Consider the following 15,791-nt stretch of genomic DNA (forward strand, 5'->3'; position numbering starts at 1 on the left):
CTCTATGCCCAGAATTTGGATCCTCCAGCAAAAAACCAAGAATCACTCCTCGGAGGTGGTCAAAACCCCTAAAAGAGTCAAAATCCAAGAGATTGACTCTGATTTGGACATTACAGAAGAAGCCAACACCCCCCGCCGCTCTAGCAGATTGGCCTCTAAACCCTCAGAGAAATCCCTGAGAGACCCCTCCTCCTTGCACGACATGAGCAACTCCATTCCAAATGTCAAAATGCCCCTGATCTAGCACAAATAGACCCCCCATTCTATGAGCTCCACCTGGATTTCTGAAAACCCCGTCTCTATGAATCCGGAGCCAGCCAATTTCCCATCCCTGACCTTTAGGATTGAAAAAATGTTGGTTGTTGAAGAGGCCACTAGTGTGAAGGAAGAAGATCCCAACTTGGCTGAGCTTGAGAAAAAGATAGAGGCCCTCTCTAACAATGTGTAGGTGATTACCAGCAGACTAAAGGCGATGGAGTCCAAGATGCACGATGTGTCCAAGTTCGCACTGAATGTCATGAGATGCTTGACTACTACGCTTTGCCTGTTGCAGGATACCACGACCAAAGGGAAAGATAAGGAGGACAATGACTACAAAGGCCTATTCAAGTTCCTCACAAAGGAATGGGCTAGAAAGATGCTCCCTAAGAAGAGCCAAGGGAAAAAGAATTAACTATCTGCATGTGGAGGCTTTTTTGTCTAGGCTGTGTAGTTGCAGGTTGGATAAGCCCTGTTTAGGCATATGTTTATATTTTGCTGCTTATAGCCCTATGTGGCATATGATTTATACTCTGACTGGTAGTTTTTTATCACTGATAAACTCTCATAGTATGGTTTTTGATTTTGACAGAGGCAAAAGGCTGCTACTTTGGTGATTTTATGCAAACAATGGTCCTGCCACTGTTCTCTTAATTGTACCTATGGGTCATCCCCCTCGTTTTTGGCTTCTTTTATTATCAAAAACAAAGATGTGTCTCCGAACGCTTAGTCATTTTTTCCATTCTTTCTAGTTTATGTAATTTGTAATTTGTTTTCAACATTTTACATTTCTTTTTGTACATATGAAATGGCATGTAACAACAACACACATCCAAAGTCAAATAAGACACTTTTGTTGAATAAGTCAAAGTTAGTTGCAAATTTCCCTCTTTTTTCTCATAATTTGTCCTCTATAAATATGAGGGTGCTCATTGTAAATATTTATCTTTTGGCAATACAATAAAACACTATCAGTTTGGGAAGCACTATAAAACTTTGTTTTTAGATGTAAATCGAATTGCAATTAATCAAATAGACAAGTTAATTCCAATCTTTGTGTTGGAACAAGTTGTAATGTGACGATATTATTTGGAGTTGATTGTGAGTATTGTGGTGCTATCTAAAAGAGATTTAAACCAAATATTGTAGTCTTTGACCTTCTTGTTGTGTTTAAAATTAATGTTGTCAAACTTGATCTTGTAGTCTTTGAGCTACTTATCACATTTAAAGATAATGTTTCATGCTCAAGAAAAGAGATAACTTGTAGTCTTTGTGCTACCTTTACCTTCTATGTTTGTGCATTTAAGGTGAAGTGTATGTTGAACTCTTTGAGCTACACTTGTCTCATCTTTGTTCCTAAATCTTTATAGGAAGCCATGTAAAGTCTTTGAGCTTTCATAGGCTTCTTGGTTGTCTTGAAATTTTATTGTAAGAAAGGATCATATATTATGAAGGAAGAGGATATGATGAAGGAAGAACACCTAATCTAAAAAAAGACAATGCAGTGAAAGTAACACCTTATTGATTAGCTTAGTGTACATAATTTTAGCTCCAGTATTGTTTATTAGCAATAAATAGGGGGAGCCTCCCCTTACAAAGAGGAGAGACTATGTCTCAAACACTATGGTTGAAACTACTATTTTGCAATTGGTTTAATCAAGTCCGTGACAAAATTTTCACCAAACACTATGCAATTCTGAATTTTTTATCTTCTAAAAGATTGATTCCAACCTCTAAAGCTATCTAAAATGTCTCCATTCAAACTCTATGGTAGTCACAAGAGTCTTACCATAGAGTAACTTATAGGGAGTGAATTCAGTAGTGATCTTCCATGTAGTATTATAGGCCTAAATTGCCTCTTATAATCTATCTTCCCAATCGGTTCTTCATGCAAAAAAAATTTTGGTGAGAATAATTTATAGCTATTTATTGGTAACTTATACTTGACCATTAGCCTAAGGATTATAAGGAGAAGATATTATATTAGTAACTTGATAACACTATAGTAATTCTTGAATCATAAGTAACATAAGCTAAGGTCCCTAATTTGTAATATGAGTATTTGAGGTTTCCCAAATCTCTAAAGAATGTGCTTATATAGGAAATCTATATTTTTTTCTTCTTGAGCTACTAGTAATGCCTTTGCCTCTTCCCACTTAGTGGCATATTCTATGCAAACTAGGATGTACTAGTTTCCTCTAGATGGTGGATCAATCGGCTAAAAAAATTCAATCCCCCACTTTTCAAATGGTTCAAGAGAAAACTAAGGCTTGAGAGGCATTTCTATTGAGGGAGTTGGTCTCCCCATTCTTTGACACTGGTCACAATGCTTTATATGTTGAAAAATATCTTTTGACATATTCAATCAATCATATGCAACACCAAGCACCTTGTGACCAATTCTAACTACTAAATAATGTCCTCCTTTAGGTTCATTATGACAATCTCTCAAGACATCATGAACCTTTGTTTCTTGCATACATCTTTGTAACACATGGTTAGGGCACATTTTAAAAAGCATTTAATCTATTCATTTAAATCTAGAGCTCTCTCATATCAACCTTTTCTTTTTCTTGGAACTAAAACGAGAGGGGCACTTCCCTATAACTGTATAATTTTATAGGTCAATAAACAAAAGATATCAGATTGATATGGAAAATAGCTACTCATCTCAGAATGTGTCTTTTATTGGCTCATCATTTTCCTATAAATTAGTATTGACAATAAATTGGGAACTAAATTATCTTTTCCTACCTTATCAATGATGGTTATATCAAATTCCTATAGTAACAACAACCACCTAATAATTCATCCACCAATTACAACTTTATTCATAAAATATCTAAGGGTTGGTTAGTGTGAACAAAGATTTTATAACAAGATGTATAAGGTGGAAAAATGAGGATTCACTAGCCTAATAATATAGACAATGAATTAAACTCACTTCCAACCAAGATAGATTAAAGGGGAAATAAGATCCAATAGGTTAAATCTCATAAATTTGTGTTGAGAGGGTTGAACACATATTAGAGTAGACTCTCCCATTGTTTGAGTTGAAAATGAATAATTGAATGTGATAAATAGGGTTGATGATGTAAAATTGATAATGATCAACATTAATAGAGAGTTTCAAAACATATATGAAGACATAGAGTATAGATCTGGAGATGGGAAGTACAGAGCAACCTATGGCTAAAATATGGAATTGGGAATGTGGGTCAAGGATGCTAGGAGACCTTGGCCCAAAACTGTCAAACACAAACAACATAAATATTTTTGAAATCAAGATGTCAATCTGAGTATCTCCCTGAAAATCTATTGGAAAAACATTGAACACTAATGTTAGGTGACCTTGACCTAGTGCTTTAATTTTTGCAAAATCTAGTTGTATTTCTCTATCTACTCTTCTCAAATCTATATTTGTTGTCTACAAATATTGTCACCTATAAATACAAGAGGATAGAATGTTGTTGTGTTGATAGGGGTTTTTCCTAGATCAACCTTTAGGTTGGAATCAACCCTTGAATGAACTAGATAAATTGTAATGGAAAGCTCTAAAGTAATATACTAAATGTAATACCCCAATCTTTTTGTAGTTGATAGTAGTGATAATGCAATTCTCTTTGAATGTGATGATAAGTTTTGATGCAATAACATGACACATGACAATACCTAAAAAGAATCAATCATTAAAAATGGCTTGCAAGAAGACTATTGCAACTTATTGCTCCATAATGCTCAAATCTTGAAGGATATGGTGAGATGAAATGATCTTAGTAATGCTCAATATTGTGGATGAACATAAATTCTTGTGATTTCAAAATTAATTGAAAGGATTCTCTTATATAGGGTTCTCAAGGTATCTCATAAATTATTCCAACATCTAATGGTCATATTAAAATATTGGGATTGGGGATCAACAAATGGGAATCGAGCAATGACATATTTAAAAATGGGCCCTTTATAAAAAGGCAAGGATGTATAGTGACCTTGACCACTAGGAAAAGGGTACCTAACATCCTTTTCCACCCAAAAAGGGGTGAATCAAGGATGTATTTTGTGCACTCAGGCTTAAGACAGAGAGCCAAATCACCATATCATCATACAATAGTAATTTTGTATTGCAAAGGCCAGCATATGCTTGGATAAGAACTAGGAGGAAACACACTAAGGCAAGGGAACACAATGGATTGTAGCACAATAAGGGGTCACAATTTACAACACTATATTTATCCCCCACTTTAGTGGGAGTATGAGTCTACACTCATACTCGCGGTAAAGGAGGAGAGAGAGAGAGAGAGAGAGATGAGCAACTAGATTAATATTACAAAGAGATAAGACATCACTAAATTTGAGGAAATAAGCCCCCAATCTTAGGATCTTAACTCAAACTATCCCATACAAAAACACACAAAACAAAGAAAAATGTAAAAAGACAAACAAATACAAAAAAAAAGTGTTAGTACTAAAAACAAAGGCTTCAAGTCAACCAATTGAAGAGACCCCGATAATCAAAATGTCTCAATCACTAATATTATTCCCAAAATTCTATTGCAAGAACACAAGTAATCACATGGAAAGAGAAAGAGCTTACATCACTTAATGAGACAAGAAGCCATGACCCAACAAATCGCAAGGTGTGTTATGCTATGAGTTCATGGAGGAAGGAGAAAGGAAACATGGATTTCATAGGCTAGCTAGCTGTGTTATGATAGGTGATCCATGGAAGAATGAATTCTATGGGAAAACAAGTTGTGTTATGTAGTGTGATCCATGTGAAAATTAAATGAGAGTCTGTAGCATCATTAAATTGTGACACTTGCAATTTTGACCATGTTTTAGGTCCTCACCCTAGCGACTGCATCTCCCTACTCAATTGGGACCCCTCTCTACAATAGTCTTCCAAATCTCCTCTCGTTTCAGCCCTTGTGCTACCTCATGACCCTATCCAAGCCCTAAAATAAAGCAGGACAGGGGCGTGGCACCCCTTTCCCCTTAGGATAGGGGCATGGTGCCCCTATCCCCCTTGGACCGAGGTGTGGCATCCTTGTCCTCTCTCTTTGTGTGGCCCCAAAATGGGTCCATCCGACCCTTAGACCTAATTTTCTCTTCGAGATTTAATTTCCCCTATGTCGGCCTTTGGTGAGAGAAAAATTTAATCCTACAAGGAAATTATAAAAGGGTATCTAGTCCTCTCATTTGCATAAGAGAAAATAAGCGAAGATAAGTGAAAATTGGGTAAACAAGCAAAAGGTCTTTATTATCGTCATCAAGCGTTCAAATGTTCAAGCCTTCAAGCATTCATTAAGTCCTCCTTTTCCTTCATGTGTCTTCTTCACTCATCCATAGGAGAAACATTACGATATTCATTTGCAAGAATGTGTGTGTGTTAGGGTTTTGTCATGTTACATGCCATTTCATGCAACACTTGTGATTACATTCAAGAAGCAAAGCAACCATCATCAACAAATTGCAGATCAGCAAGGTATACATCTCCATTATTTACATTTAACCATTTGCAATTACTTTCTTTCAAGGTTGATTCCTCAACTAGGGTTTGACTAAGGCAAACCCCTATCCACAACCCTTCTTCCCTTATTTTCTATGTGTAGGTTGCAGGTGCATGGTTGTAATTGCAGATTTAGGCTTCATTTGCAGAGACAGAAAAACCCTTTTCGACTGGCAGATTTTTCAAAGGACTATGCATAACTTACACATGGTCCCAATGACTTTTCTCCAAATTTACAAGGCAGATCTGTATCAATCTAAACATCTCATATCCAAAGTTACAACAAGATCCTGAATTGGTAGCTCCTTATTTCACCCATTTTGTAATCAACAAGTCAACATATCTATTTAAAAAAGAGGGAAAATTACATTCCAACACTTGCAATCCACTTAGCATTCACATCCTTATTTCCCTTGGATTTGGATCTAGTGGATTCAATCCTTTTTTTTAATGTAAAGTGCATTTTTGCATCAAGTGAAAATCATCCTATTGGTTTCCTTTCTCTCTCCTAGGTGGGGAACCACTAAGGTCCAATTTTTCACTTTACATTTTGGTGAACCTAACGTCTTACATCTTAATTCTGATTTCTTATTCTTAGATTTGAATAATTACAATTTGAATTTCAAAATTTTATTTCCAAGTTTGATCTTTTTGCAAATTTTAGAGGTTATTTACATAAAAACCCTAATTTTTCATTTTGAGGAAATTAAGCTTGTGAATTATAGCATTTTAGTTTCTTGTTTCAGATCTGATTTCTATTTCAAAATTGCAATTCAAATCTGTCTTTTCATTCTGAAAATTAAGTGGTTAAACAACACAACCCTATTTTTTAAGAATCTCCTATTTCAACCTTTGACTGCTAATTTGACCTATCTAGACATCTCCAAATTAGATATTTTTTTGGATTCTACAATAAAATCATAATTTCTATCATCCTTGAAAATTTTCAAAAAAGTTGGTTGGACCGTGCATAACTTACGCACGGTCCCTAGCTTTTTTCCCAAAATTTTGGGAGTTGGAATTGACTGTATTTTTCTGCTTAAATCCAATAAATTGATGTACTTTATCAATTTTAACACCTCTCAAGGTCAAAAACAAATTCAAATTTCAACACTCACAACTTTTAAATTAATTTTCATAAAAGGGGTCCTAATTTTAGATCTTCTTTTTTAGCAAACTAAGATTTTAATTAAGAGACTTTCAATGGCAATCAATGGATTCGATTTATTTTCTATTACACATATGATTACATTGTTTTTAACACATATTAATTACAATCATGTGTTGGATAATGGCTTCTTTCATTTCATGTTGCATCTTTTCATTCATAGCACTTGGTCATAGTGTGTTGTTCGGATTCAAAAGTCATTTCCTTTTCAATTTGATCTCAAAGCTTTCATGTATCATTTATGTTGTATTATGGTGATGTTATTAAAAAAATGCATTTCATATGTTAATCACCTTAAGGCTTTTGTAGATCTCAGTCTTAGAGATCCTAATCCTTGAACCTCTCTTAGGGTATCTTCTATGAATGAGATGAGAAATAATGCTTCAACCAATGATCTTTTTAAAAGAGAGAAAGCATTGGAAAGAAAAATGGGCCCATCTTTTTCTCATACACATACCCTTGAGCAAGGTGGGAAAAGTCAAAATATTAACATTCTTACATCTTAGACCCTCCTTATTCTCCTAGGACCTATCTTTTACATCAAAATATATGTAGAGAGGATGATGTTATGCACTTTCTTAATGATCTTTCTCCTCTCATAGAAATAAGTAAAAATGAGCCTTTAGATGATGAAGATGCCCATTCCCAATCTCCCAAAAAGGATAAGCATGATGAGAGAAAGGAGAATATCCCTTCAAGTGATATTCCTTCTTCATCTACAAATCCTTGTATTCCCCCTTACACATCAGATTTCAAATAAATTCATGATCCCATTCCCCCACCTAGTCATTTGCAACATTATTATAGTCACGACTTTCATAAAATAACAAAACAAGGTTTTAAAGGACAAGGACTTGGGAAGTTTGAACAAGGAATTCATGTCCCTATAAACCCTCCTACATAAGCTACTACAGAAGGCATAGGAAATGAGACTCCTCTCCCTATTGACGAACTCCTTAGGCTCCAAACTTTCAAAATCATATCCAAAGACAACAAATCATAAGAGCTCGTAAGAATGCTTCTTCTTCAAAACATCATTTTTCCTCATTTCATCAAACCCACGATCACAATGTTGATGATTGCCCTGATTTTTAGAAATCTATTCAAGAGGGCATAGACAATAGAACAATTAGAATCATGGATAATGATCCTTCTTCTAACATTTTTTCTCCTCCATGTCAAGAAGATGAATTAAAGCATATTTATCATCCCGAAAGACTAGCTACAAGAATATATTGGAGATTGAAATATGATAAGAACATTTCCTCTCCTCCTAAAAAGAAGAACAACAATCTTGAGCAAGTGAAAGGTGATGAATATTGCATTTTTCATGATTCATATTCACACTCTTCGGAAATGTCATGTATTTAATAAATTTATTCAAAAGCAATATAATCTTGCACAAATTTGTCTTACAATAGATCTAGTTGTATTTCTTGGCAAAAACATAGTCCCTTGGAACTTCTTTTCTCTTCATGTTTCTCTTCACCCTATGACATAAGTAGGCAACTTAATTGGGGGCTCTTTATCATTTGTGGTGGTGTTATTTCAATTTTAAATACCTTGTGGTAGCAACATGAAGTTCGCGTTATTTCTTCTTTCTATGGATTTATCTCTATCTTTGTGAATTATTCATTATTAGATCTCCTTTCTTGCATAGAGTTATTATTATGTGAGCATATAATTATTCTTTGTTTTTCCTCTTTTCTTGGAGAGGAGCATCTTTAATGAGTAATCCACTTCTTCTCTTTCCTTCAATCTCTTGGAAAACTTACCTCTTCTATGGTTTTGGTTATTTACAAATATGATATTCCCCCTAGCATGGAATGATCTCTTGTGAAGTAGATGTCCCTTCCTTGAGAGGATTTGTTTCATTAGGAAGGCATATCGCTTAAAAATAATCACCATTAAAAGATGTGTAATGCTCCTTGTTCTTCTCACTTGGGGGGCAAGGATTTCACTACTTTATCTTCCTTTCTATCTCATTTATCATTTCCTTTAGGGGCTGCATTTTTCATATTTGATTATCATTCCTTACAATGGTATGGGGTGAAATTGGTGTACTTTATCAATTTTAACACCTCTCAAGGTCGAAAACAAATTCAAATTTCAACACTCACATCTTTTAAATTAATTTTCATAAAAGGGGTCCTAATGTTAGATCTTCCTTTTTAGCAAACTAAGATTTTAATTAAAATACTTTCAATGGAAATCAATGGACTGGATTTATTTTCTATTACACATATGATTACATTGTTTTTAACACATATTAATTACAATCATGTGTTGGATAATGGCTTCTTTCATTTCATGTTGCATCTTTTCATTCATATCACTTGGTCATATTGTGTTCTTCGGATTCAAAAGTCATTTCCTTTTCAATTTGATCTAAAAGCTTTCATGTATCATTTATGTTGTATTATGGTGATGTTATTAAAAAAATGCATTTCATATGTTAATCACCTTAAGGCTTTTATAGATCTCAGTCTTAGAGATCTTAATCCTTGAACCTCTCTTAGGGTATCCTGTGTGAATGAGATGAGAAATAATGCTTCAACCAATGATCTTTTTAAAAGAGAGAAAGCATTGGAAAGAAAAATGGGCCCATCTTTTTCTCATACACATACCCTTGAGCAAGGGGGGCAAAGTCAAAATATTAACATTCTTACATCTTAGACCCTGATTATTCTCCTAGGACCTATCTTCAACATCAAAATATATGTAGAGAGGATGATGTTATGCACTTTCTTAATGATCTTTCTCCTCTCATAGAAATAAGTAAAAATGAGCCTTTAGATGATGAAGATGCCCATTCCCAATCTCCTAAAAAGGATAAGCATGATGAGAGAAAAGAGAATATCCCTTCAAATGATATTCCTTCTTCATCTACAAATCCTTGTATTCCCCCTTACACATCAGATTTCAAATAAATTCATGATCCCATTCCCCCACCTAGTCATTTGCAACATTATTATAGTCACGGCTTTCATAAAATAACAAAACAAGGTTTTAAAGGACAAGGACTTGGGAAGTTTGAACAAGGAATTCATGTCCCTATAAACCCTCCTACACAAGCTACTATAGAAGGCCTAGGAAATGAGACTCCTCTCCCTATGGACGAACTCCTTAGGCTCCAAAATTTCAAAATCATATCCAAAGACAACAAATCATAAGATCCCGTAAGAAAGTTTCTTCTTCAAAACATCATTTTTCCTCATTTCATCAAACCCACAATCACAATGTCGATGATTGCCCTAATTTTTAGAAATCTATTCAAGAGGGCATAGACAATAGAACAATTGGAATCATGGATAATGATCCTTCTTCTAAAATTTTTTATCCTCCATGTCAGGAAGATGATTTAAAGCATATTTATCATCCCGAAAGACTAGCTACAAGAATATATTGGAGATTGAAATATGATAAGAACATTTCCTCTCCTCCTAAAAAGCAGAACAACAATCTTGAGCAAGTGAAAGGTGATGAATATTACATTTTTCATGATTCATATTCACACTCTTGGGGAATGTCATGTATTTAATAAATTTATTCAAAAGCAATATAATCTTGCATGAATTTGTCTTACAATAGATCTAGTTGTATTTCTTGGCAAAAACATAGTCCCTTGGAACTTCTTTTCTCTTCATGTTTCTCTTCACCCTATGACATAAGAAGCCAACTTAATTAGGGGCTCTTTATCATTTGTCGTGGTGTTATTTCAATTTTAAATACCTTGTGGTAGCAACATGAAGTTCACTTTATTTCTTCTTTCTATGGATTTATCTCTATCTTTGTGAATTATTCATTATTAGATCTCCTTTCTTGCATAGAGTTATTCTTATGTGAGCATATAATTATTCTTTGTTTTTCCTCTTTTCTTGGAGAGGAGAATCTTTAATGAGTAATCCACTTCTTCTCTTTCCTTCATTCTCTTGGAAAACTTACCTCTTCTATGGTTTTGGTTATTTACAAGTATGATATTCCCCCTAGCATGGAATGATCTCTTGTGAAGTAGATGTCCCTTCCTTGAGAGGACTTGTTTCATTAGGAAGGCATATCGCTTAAAAATAATCACCATTAAAAGATGTGTAATGCTTCTCCTTGTTATTCTCACTTGGGGGGCAAGGATTTCACTACTTTATCTTTCTTTCTATCTCATTTATCAATATTTCCTTTAGGGGCTGCATTTTTCATATGTGATTATCATTCCTTACAATGGTATGGGGTGAAATTGGTGTACTTTATCAATTTTAACACCTCTCAAGGTCGAAAACAAATTTAAATTTCAACACTCACAACTTTTAAATTAATTTTCATAAAAGGGGTCCTAATTTTAGATCTTCTTTTTTAGCAAACTAAGATTTTAATTAAGAGACTTTCAATGGCAATCAATGGACTGGATTTTATTTCTATTACACATATGATTACATTGTTTTTAACATATATTAATTACAATCATGTGTTGGATAATGGCTTCTTTCATTTCATGTTGCATCTTTTCATTCATAGCACTTGGTCATATTGTGTTGTTCGGATTCAAAAGTCATTTCCTTTTCATTTTGATCTCAAAGATTTCATGTATCATTTATGTTGTATTATGGTGATGTTATTAAAAAAATGCATTTCATATGTTAATCACCTTAAGGCTTTTGTAGATCTCAGTTTTAGAGATCCTAATCCTTGAACCTCTCTTAGGGTATCTTGTGTGAATGAGATGAGAAATAATGCTTCAACCAATGATCTTTTTAAAAGAGAGAAAGCATTGGGAAGAAAAATGGACCCATGTTTTTCTCATATACATACCCTTGAGCAAGGGGGGCAAAGTCAAAATATTAACATTTTTACATCTTATACTCTCCTTATTCTCCTAGGACCTATCTTCAACATCAAAATATATGAAGAGAGGATGATGTTATGCACTTTCTTAATGATCTTTCTCCTCTCATAGAAATAAGTAAAAATGAGCCTTTAGATGATGAAGATGCTCATTCCCAATCTCCCAAAAAGGATAAGCATGATGAGAGAAAGGAGAATATCCCTTCAAGTGATATTCCTTCTTCATCTACAAATCCTTGTATTCTCCCTTACACATCAGATTTCAAATAAATTCATGATCCCATTCCCCCACCTAGTCATTTGCAACATTATTATAGTCACGGCTTTCATAAAATAACAAAACAAGGTTTTAAAGGACAAGGACTTGGGAAGTTTGAACAAGGAATTCATGTCCCTATAAACCCTCCTACATAAGCTACTACAGAAGGCCTAGGAAATGAGACTCCTCTCCCTATGGACAAACTCCTTAGGCTCCAAACTTTCAAAATCATATCCAAAGACAACAAATCATAAGAGCCCATAAGAATGCTTCTTCTTCAAAACGTCATTTTTCCTCATTTCATCAAACCCACGATCACAATGTCGATGATTGCCCTGATTTTTAGAAATCTATTCAAGAGGGCATAGACAATAGAACAATTAGAATCATGGATAATGATCCTTCTTCTAACATTTTTTCTCCTCCATGTCAAGAAGATGAATTAAAGAATATTTATCATCCCGAAAGACTAGCTACAAGAATATATTGGAGATTGAAATATGATAAGAACATTTCCTCTCCTCCTAAAAAGTAGAACAACAATCTTAAGCAAGTGAAAGGTGACGAATATTGCATTTTTCATGATTCATATTCACACTCTTGGGAAATGTCATGTATTTAATAAATTTATTCAAAAGAAATATAATCTTGCATGAATTTGTCTTACAATAGATCTAGTTGTATTTATTGGCAAAAACATAGTCCCATAGAACTTCTTTTCTCTTCATGTTTCTCTTCACCCTATGACATAAGTAGCCAACTTAATTGGGGGCTCTTTATCATTTGTGGTGGTGTTATTTCAATTTTAAATACCTTGTGGTAGCAACATGAAGTTCACTTTATTTCTTCTTTCTAAGGATTTATCTCTATCTTTGTGAATTATTCATTATTAGATCTCCTTTCTTGCATAGAGTTATTCTTATGTGAGCATATAATTATTCTTTGTTTTTCCTCTTTTCTTGGAGAGGAGCATCTTTAATGAGTAATCCACTTCTTATCTTTCCTTCATTCTCTTGGAAAACTGACCTCTTCCATGGTTTTGGTTATTTACAAGTATGATATTCCCCCTAGCATCGAATGATCTCTTGTGAAGTAGATGTCCCTTCCTTGAGAGGATTTGTAATCACCATTAAAAGATGTGTAATGCTTCTTTTTGTTCTTCTCACTTGGGGGGCAAGGATTTCACTACTTTATCTTTCTTTCTATCTCATTTATCATTATTTCCTTTAGGGGCTGCATTTTTCATATGTGATTATCATTCCTTACAATGGTATGTGATGAATACTAAGAGGGGGGGTGAATTAGTATGCCAAAAATCTTTGAACTAAAACACTTACACAGTCTAAAGATAAACCAGTAAAGCAGTCTGATAGTCAAACCGGTTACCACACATACAAACCAAAATGCAAATAAAACATTCACCCACAAAAGCAATACAACCATAACACAAGATATTTGATGGGGGAACCCAACTGGGAAAAACCATGGTGAGATGGAACTCACAAGTCACTATCTACAAAATAGAAACTAGACTGGTTAAGGTCAGACCGGTTAAGGTCTTACAATGTTCTTCACCAGAACAAATCCTATTAGGAATCTCATTCTCTGTTAGGAGATAAGTCCGATTAAAGGTTACCTTGTTAGAGGATTTTAGATTCACATGTGTGAACCACCTTGTTAGAGGATTTTACAAAGGCTTTGAGGCCTACCCGGTTAGGGGCTACTGACTTGTTAAAGATGTGAGTAATCAACAAGTGTTTGATCTATCTAATAGCACAAACTACTTGGTTAGATCCAGTATTGCTCACAACTAATGCATTCCAGCATTACTTCAGTCTTCTCTATCTCTCTCTTAGTTACAACCGGATCTTCTTAGATAAGATCGCTCTTCCAACAACTCAACATCCACCTTAAACCCTAGCTCAACATTAACCCTTTTCGCAACAACCTAAAACCCCAGACATGATGTCCTTTTAAAGGAATCTGATTTCATGTTGGTCCAATGAGATTTCTTTACAATTTTCTAGGTTCAATGAACCTAGACATACTTAGTAACATGACACAGGAGTCACTGTTAATGTGTCAGCACCATCAAACAATTGGTGGATTGGTAACTCATCACAAAATGCTGGTTGGTAACTCATCACAGAGTATTACTGGTTCATACAAAATACTGGTTGCCAGTTTGACAAAAAAGAAGACTGGTAAGAATGTGTTGTGCCGCTTTTCTCCCTCATACTGCTTGTGATCTGTGAACCGCTTGGGGTCAACATGCCGCTTCAAACCGGGAAACACATTCTGCAAAATCACTACTAGTCTAAAGACTAGAATACAACATACCGGTTGGAACAAATACCGGTTGAGCATGAGATCATTGTGAGGCCTCACCTTGACTCAGTCTGACATTTAGTGGATTTTATATTTAGACTATTATGGATACTTTATTTTGATGCATTTTGAGACTTAGAACTTATATGATTTCAGGATTTGGATAACGTTGCTATGTTTTGATGATTTACTTATATGCTTTATGAGTTAGAACACTACATGATTGTTAGATAGGATGATATTGCAATGATAGATGTCGTTATTAAATTTGTAGGACTTTACTATGATAATAGAACTATAATGTATGGTTAAGTTTATGTGAATTGGGATGAAATTGCTTATGTGAAATTGCTAGATAAAAGATGTATTTAATATGTGCAGATGAAAATTGTATGCAAGTGATGATGTGTATTGTTAATCCTTTGAATTATATTATATGTGGATATTTGAAAGTACTAATGTGTAAATTGAGATGCGCAGGAAATTTACCATGTGACCATGGAAAATTACGGAGAACCAAACCTAGACTTATGTATGTTCGTAAGCCAGGGGTTGTCTATTTGGAGAGACAACACCCCGTTAGTGTTGTATTTTATTCATAACAGTATATGCTGCATGAGTGTTAAGTGTTATTTAAATTTAATGTGTAAAACCCACAAGAGACGATTTCATGTTTTAATTTGTAAAAGTGTTTTATTTGTGTCACTTGACACATGTGTGGATTTAAATTTAAATGTTTTATTTTTGTCTCTTGGTGGGAAAGTGTTTAACTATAGTTTCTTTTTAAATAATATAACATGTTGTCATTAATACCTTGGAAAAGAATCTTTGGAGTGGTCAACATATGTTTGACCCGAAAATAAACTTCAGAGGGGTTTAAAATGGGTTAAATGAACACCTAGGGGTAGTTTAATAGGGTTTCCTAAAGCCTAGAAGGTATACCTAGGGGTTAGGGGTAATTTTAGGCAAGTTTCTGCTTTTATGTGACCCTTTTGACGCTTTAAAAATTGGTTTTTTTGAGTTGTGCGAAAATTGAAAATTAGAAGTTTAAATCTAATTGAGATTTTTCCTATTCGAATGGGAGTCTTTTTCCCATTTTTCTTTACTTTCCTTTTTGGTTTTTAGAAACTTGTGAGAACTCAGAGAATGAGCTTCTTAAGAAAGAATTTGTGAAATTGAGGGTAATCACCCACTCTCCATTTTTGGAGACAAGAAAATTTTTGAAAAGAAAAGAATAGTTTGGAATAGAAAATTTGACTAAGGGTAGAAGAAGAAGATCTGTGGATTGGGCAGCTCTTCCTCAAATATTATACTACCATTGGGCAGATTAAGGTTGGTTTGATTATTCTTTCAAATGTCTATTTTCTTGTATGTGTTTGAGAGTATGATTGGTATAAGAAATCCGTGTTTTTTTTGAATGTTTTGTTTTAGAA

The sequence above is a fragment of the Cryptomeria japonica genome, chromosome 5 (genome assembly GCF_030272615.1).
Source record: "Cryptomeria japonica chromosome 5, Sugi_1.0, whole genome shotgun sequence".
In the NCBI taxonomy this organism is placed as follows: Eukaryota; Viridiplantae; Streptophyta; class Pinopsida; order Cupressales; family Cupressaceae; genus Cryptomeria; species Cryptomeria japonica.